Genomic DNA, 7224 nt, shown 5'->3' with positions numbered 1-7224 from the left:
TCTGAACATCAAAGGCTTGTCGTCTAGATCAGCCTTACGGAATACTATTCGGACGATTCAATGGGCCAACTTCAAATCTGAGATGGAAGATGCCTGCCGCGAGGGCCTACCATCAGGGTTAGAGCAAACGATTAAAATGACGATGCAAAACGCCACTCGCATGATGACGACTTCTTCCACGCGGAATGACTTCGACATAGAATTAGAGCGCCTTCGAGCGCTTCGTCGCCGGGCGGAACGTCGATATCGGCGTACAAAATCAATTCATGACCTTAGGGCAGCCAGGAGGATGCAAAAGAAGATTCAGCGTCGTATGGATAGATTAGCGTCGGAACGTTGGGCAACGTTTTGCCAGAAACTCGACCCCCGCAAGCCACTGTCTCAAATTTGGAAAATGGTCCAAGGTCTGCGTTGCCTTCCGGAACGGCGTTTCCCATTCAAGGCGCTAGCGCTTTTCCAAGGGCGGCAAGACATCGATGTCGCAGAAGACTTTTGTGCGCGGATCGCAGACCAAGCGACTCGTCCAGATCCTCCAGCCCGAGCTGACGTCCCCAATTCCCGTGATGGCCGCATGGACCTTCCTTTTACAATGGAGGAGCTCGAAGCGGCTCTAGCTCTCTGCAGGCGCTCATCATCTGCGGGTCCGGATGGTATATCATACCGGGCCTTGTGCTATCTCGGAGAGTCCGCACGGATAGCGTTGTTGAGCCTTTACAACTCCTCATGGGAGGAGGGAAATATTTCTGACGAATGAAAAGTAAGCCGCCTAGTGCCACTCTTAAAGCAGGGCAAATCCCCATTAGAACTCACCTCTTACCGCCCAACACTAAGAAAAAAGAGAGTAAAAAGTGAGTCACGGCAACTTGACTCTCTTTTTTCTTCCGAAGACCCACTTTTACGCGAGTAGAGTCAGAAAACAAGAGTCAACATTTGCGCATGGGTCGTTTGACTCCCAATAGCACGCGAAGAGTCGTCGTGGAAAATCGCCATTCCTCTGATATTTGAGATGAGTCTGGCGAGAGAAAGATTTTAATGCAGGGCAATAAATACCAGATAAACTCTTCTGTTTTAGGCAGGCCCTCGGGTTCCTGTCCTGGTTGTGATGCGGTGTATCATTCTTTCATCCTTGTGATTTTCTGCAATTACTTCGAACTCTATATATTGATTTTCCTTGACCATGTTTGTTGATACCTCGCACGCTTAAGCGATAGCTGGTTTCCTATGCTAAGGAAGACCTGGATTTGTCACACTGGATTCTGACCAAAAGTAAATCTAAAAAAAAAGTATTGGCTACTAAAGAGAGCACAGCAACGAGATAACAAGTTCAGTAGGCGCCCTCAACAGTGTCGATTGTAAGTGTAATTCCGCGACTTAAAATTAAATTTTGAAGATTTAAGTTCAAAAATCAAGGTCTTGTTATGAGGCGCACGGTAATGGAAAGCCGCAGATTTATTTTCAGCAGCTCGGGTTATTTAACCTGTACGGAATCCACGGTATACGCGCATTTTCGCATTCTGACCCCGTTGGAATGTGACCTAGAGCTCAGCAGCGCAACACCAAAGCCACTGGGCTACAGCAGTGCGTTGCGTTCCGCGACCAGAAACAAATATTAGTGTACGCAACACTGCTTTGGAACCCCCTAGAAATATAAAAACAATAACACAGCAGTTTCACCCCAATGCTGCATGAACCACTGCACGAACTATTGCACGAACCAAGGTTCGTAGTTTCATCGGCTGAATAAGCTGCAGTAAACATTCGCTTACTGCTGAAATTAGCAAGCACTGGGTAACGCGCGCACGTGCAAACATCAACAGATCTCACTCAATGATGGCGAACACTCGCTGCCACAGCGTTGGCGTGATGAAAGGCGCGAGCAGAGCGGACCGAACGCTTCTGCTGCCTCTTCCTTCAAAGCGTCTCCGAAAATTTGCTCTATCTGAGCACACCCTTACCTCCCCACTCCCAGCTTTGCATCCATCGGAAATTATCTCCAAAACAGATCGAGGGTGGCGCAAGACCGGGCTATAGCAACGGCTAGAGGAGGAGAAGCGCGCTAAACTAGCGCCTCCCTCTCCCGGCTTGCGCGCGTTTTATCACGTGACCTCCTTAGATACATGACTTGGGGCGCCCATCCAACCCGGCTCAGCCTCGGACAACGCGCACAGTCAACGGCGCGGGATTGGATCTTATCGCACTTGACTTTATACGTAAGCTCGCGGTAAAACCGACAGATATATTTCGACGGTTGTGCCCATATAACTACTATCGCAAAATTCACAATAAACAGAAAATTTTACTGAGGACCAACAGCGCTGCTTCTCCACGTCGTGATACAGCAGTGAACGATATTTCGGGAAAATGTGTTGCTAAATCTCCGTCAAACACTACGCTCGCATTTGGTGACAGCGGAATGCAGTCGCAAGAAATTGTGGAGAAAATACCGGAGTTCTGGCAGCTTCAGGTGCACTAGATTATTCAGTAACGTCGGCGGCTTTGTAGTTATACCTTACATCAGAGCAAACTGCACTCGACAGAGATCAAGGGCAGCCGCACCGATATAGCTAAGCAAATTATGAACAATTACGCCGCGTCTTCCCACTTCGAGCACGCTCCGACAGCCCAACGATAGATATTTCAAACGTAACCGCCCTCGAACGAGCAAATTTTGCTTCTGCGAAGTGAACGTAGCGGGTATTTCAAGACGCGTGTTAAATTCACGGCTGTTTCATTTGTGAGCATTACTTACGTGACGCAAAATTATCAGTGAGCAAAACAGTTTTTGTTTCAACGCAAGGAAACAAAACCGAAACTAGTTGTGCGGATTCAAATGATCCAAAGCCGAAGCCGTCAATAGTATGACGCCATTTTTCAGTTGTGTTGCATCTCGCGCGAGTACGTTGTCGTCGTGTGGTGGTTCTTTATTCTATGGAGTGGTTCTGAAAGCGCTGCGTTAGGGGCGACTGCAGCCAGGCGTTGTGGCAAGTTACGGTGGGAACTTCTGTCCGTGCTGTGTGATTGCGACGAGGACGACTGCCGCCAGCAGCGGCGTGTCGCCGATTTCGTCTTTGCCGACATCGAGCAAGTGCAGCTCGCCGGAAGTGTTGCGTTTTGCACTGCATTTTCCTTGTGATATGGGAGATCGCAACGCAGAGACGACCAGATGCATACGAAAGACTACCAGCGGAGGGTGACCTGTGCCATATTTCTCTTAACCTCTCAGGTAAGCATATCAGCTTTTGTTCCGAGTTTACAAACGGCGCGTAATCGGCCCTTCCGGCACGGCTACATTTTGCGCCACGTTTCTCTTGGCAGTTCACAGACGTTTCTTAGGCATGCGTGGGCGTATGTATGCGAAAATACTACTGGCAGACGGAAGCCTCAGGAGAGCATCTGAAATTATAGCAAAGCTGTACTGCCATAGATAAACACCGTTCTTAACGACTCCAATGATGAGTGGCCTTTCGCATCGAAAAATCCGTAGAATACCAAGTACTGCGTAACTTGAAGTGTAGTGTGACCAGTGTGACTTTCGCTGGCGAAGACAGGTTGTCGAAAAAACAGTAGTCTATTCTGAAGATTTACTAGCGCTTTCGGTATATTACCGCGAATAATAAAAACGCTACCACGCTGTATGGCAGTGTCAGGCGATGTGGCAGCACAGATATTTTCGTAGCAGTAAGGCGGCTGCATGCACGAGCGAACAGACGCAACCCTTTAAAAGCGCTGAAACAGAACAAATTAAATGTACATTTGGCGTCAAGTCAGAAACATATTGGCTTACAGTATAAGCCGATGTATAATGCTATTATTTTTTATGTCATCTTTATTTTCACGGTTGTAAATATTTAAAAGCATGAATTTGCTGCAACCTTTATATAGTAAATCCTACTAGGCGCACAAAACCTGGCTGTGTTGTGTAGAGAATTTGTGCTATTCCTACTGGATTTTCTATTATAGTCCGGTGTATTATGAAAAAGAGGGTCCTTTAATTTGTAGTCTTATGTTAGTGCAGATATTTGGCAAGCAGAAATGAGTTGATTGCAAAGTTGTATCTCCCGGTGAGCTGCACATGAACCGCAGTTTATCCTGTCTTGGCTATTGTAAGGTGCATATAACAATTTTAAGTATATGCAGCCGTAGTTGGCTTTGTCACTGTAGCGTATTTTGTAAAAGTAGAATGCTATGATTATTTTACTGTTTTCATGCAGAAATACCTTTTTTTCTTGTACCAAGAAACGCTCACATCATTGAATGAAATGAGGTGTGGTGTATTTTTCTACTAATTTAATAAAGGAAATTTCGTCTGCGGTGTATCAGAGATTACTTTACTTTCTTTTACTAAACAATGCATTATCTCCTCTGCTACTGCTGTTGTTGTGTGTATCTTTGTAATTTTGAAATGTACTTTATTTTAGGTATTCAAGAAATGGCAACATCCAGAAGAAGACGCCATCTTATCCAGCACGTTATGGGTGAGACAGATCGTAGCAGGCACTTTTGCATATCTCATTAGCATATGATGCTATTTGTTTTAATTTTTGTGTCCACTTTCCTGGCCTTTTTCATTTCAGCATTATTGTGCAAAAGGTAATACTTTTACATCTAGATAGAGTAATCGTCCAAAAGAGAAAAACATGGCTGTAGGAGACGACACACAGGCCTCCTTTGTCCGTATCTCTATGTTCCGCAGTTACTCTGTCATTATCTACCAACAAGCACAAATTCTTCATCAGCTACATTTACTAATTCTCCGTTATTACAATTTAATTGATACAACATTGAAAGTACAGAGGTTCACTGGAAGACAGAGACCTGAAATGATAAGAGCCGTAGAACAAGGAGCATCGCTGGAGCCATTGTTTCGACAAAGAGAAGGAGATAAGTTTTCTTGCCAAACATTGGCTCCGGTAAAATTTCTTATTCTATCACTATTTACGATTACAAGACAGCTCTTGCTGAAGTATTATGCATTATGGAATAAAAATTTGCAGGGTTAAATGTCAGAAATGTGAAATTTCTTGTGTATTTTAATGCTACAGCGAAAGCCAGAAAAACAAGATGTAGAGAACCACATTGTTATTTGTCACTACCCAGTTTGGCCAGCTTCATTCAGAGCTTGCACTTTATTGCATTAATGACCACTGGAATTCATTAATTGAATTGCTTCGTGATTTACTTATATTCAGAGATATTGAACTTGTTTTAATGCAGCTTAACATAGTGCATGTAAAAAATATACAATGACATTTTAAGAGGCTTGCAGTTGACTAGCAAGTCAATTGATGGTATGTGCTCAGGTTGCCATTGAGCTTCCATGCACAAATCGGATGCACATTTTTTTTCATTGCTTGGATTTTCATAAACATAAGTACCATTTCTTCTTTGTCGATGTTCTAGTTGTGTTGTAGGACCTAACTGTTTACATTTATTTGTATTGGTATCCATGTTACAGAGACAGCTGAATTTTTCTTGTAAACTGTGACATGGTAGGACTAAGAGCGTTTGTGCAAATTTGCTGCAGGTACACTCTGGTGGCTCCCGCCCCTGCATCCTACGACCACCGTGTCCTCACTATGTTCACTAGGGAGTTCGAAGCCTTTGGCGGCACCTGCCACTGCGTCCTGCCACCACCGTGTCCTGACTACGTCCACCAGGGAGTTTGCAGCCTTCGTGATGATGCCAAGCAGGCTGGAAGCTGACAGAAAGATCTAGGTAAATACATGTAATTAACTGGCAAATTTTTTAGTGAAGTGGCTTGTAGCCACTCAGCAATGAAAGAATTAACTTCGAAGCAGTTTAGACTCCCTGCTATCGGTGCAGGAATGCTCAAGTCCATCCATTTTGCCTTAGCCGCCAAGAGGCTATGTGGATTAGACAAAATGCGATGCAAATTTTGAAACTAGTAGGAGAGCACTTGTACAATTATTTTTCTTGCTTGACACAAAACTGCTTTGATAAAGCTTTAGCAATTTAAAAACAATACAGTGTACTTTCATACATGTTATCGGGCATAAATTTACTAGGACTGCCTCAATAGTAAGTATGCCGATAAACTTACACCAAAACTGACTTTTTTTGCTAGTTCAACCTCATCTCTGTGCACTGCTGCATAATTTATCTTCCTGAAACCAGTTTTTGCATGCAGCACAAGTCCTAAATATGTGGATTACATAAATTTGCAGCTTTTGCTGTAAGTGAGTTCTATGAAAATAAAGTTAATAGGCCATTTTGTCCATTTTTAATGACCCATAATAAACTGAGCAGTGGCTAATAAGCAGTTCAATTTTTGGTGTAAGGCCTCTCTTTATTGTCCCGAGAAATTTGCCCCCTTAATGAAGGAAGCAATTTTTTGGCTATGCCTTTTATGATGCATAGTTTGGTGCGTTACAGAAGTATTTCTTGAAATTAACATTTGTCCTATATTGAAGGGCCTCCAGTTTTTCTAAAAGAAATTTCAAGTGGTCGTGTGCCAGGTCGGGACAGCTCGCATGAAATAGCCTACTTACAGAAATAGGGAGGGCCATACCCGCCGTGGTTGCTCAGTGGCTATGGTGTTCGGCTGCTGAGCACGAGTTCGCAGGATTGAACCCCGGCCACGGCGGCCGCATTTCGAGGTGGGCGAAATGCGAAAACACCCGTGTACTTGGATTAAGGTGCACATTAAAGAACCTCAGGGGGTCGAACTTTCCGGTGTCCTCCACTAAGGCGTGCCTCATAATCAGAAAGTGGTTTGGCACGTAAAACCCCATTATTTGAATTTTTTTAGGGAGGGCCCAGTACACTTGACTTTATGTTAAGATACTATTATTGATCTACAAAAGACGGAATGAAACATTCCATCCTATAAGCAGCTGTTCACATTCATTTACACTTTTGCACATCTGTATACCTCAAGTCTGGTGACCTGTGTCTGTTTTCATTATCTGCTATGTGCCGATGGTAAACTTCAGGTTTGCCCTGTGATGGAGAATATTTTGTTGCTTATAGATATGGATCTGTGTTTTTCAGGTTGCCGCGAAATTTTACCCAAGCCGTGCCACACACTTGGGCCAGGCCTCTTGCAAACGACGTATAACCAGGCTCAACGCATGATGTCGAGTGAGTCCGGAGATCGAGGCAACCTGCTGTGCAAGCAGCGTGCAACCTTTGGTGACCCTCAACATGTTCCACCTATTTCACAGCTGCACTCAGCTTCCACCTATCCAAACCGAATCACCAGCT

At 44.3% G+C, this 7224-nt stretch overlaps 1 long non-coding RNA gene across 1 annotated transcript; it reads left to right on the top strand.

Moving 5' to 3' along the window:
- The first annotated feature begins 3194 nt into the window (after positions 1–3194).
- On the top strand, positions 3195–5633 carry LOC139057922 (uncharacterized). Its single transcript, XR_011513095.1, has 3 exons — positions 3195–3223; positions 4419–4475; positions 5525–5633. It is a non-coding gene; the product is annotated as an uncharacterized lncRNA (long non-coding RNA).
- The last annotated feature ends 1591 nt before the right edge of the window (positions 5634–7224 follow it).

Source organism: Dermacentor albipictus, chromosome 3 (assembly GCF_038994185.2).
Source record: "Dermacentor albipictus isolate Rhodes 1998 colony chromosome 3, USDA_Dalb.pri_finalv2, whole genome shotgun sequence".
NCBI classification, from domain to species: Eukaryota; Metazoa; Arthropoda; class Arachnida; order Ixodida; family Ixodidae; genus Dermacentor; species Dermacentor albipictus.
Note: the sequence above shows the minus strand (reverse complement) of the source record. Positions and strands in the feature narration are given on the sequence as shown.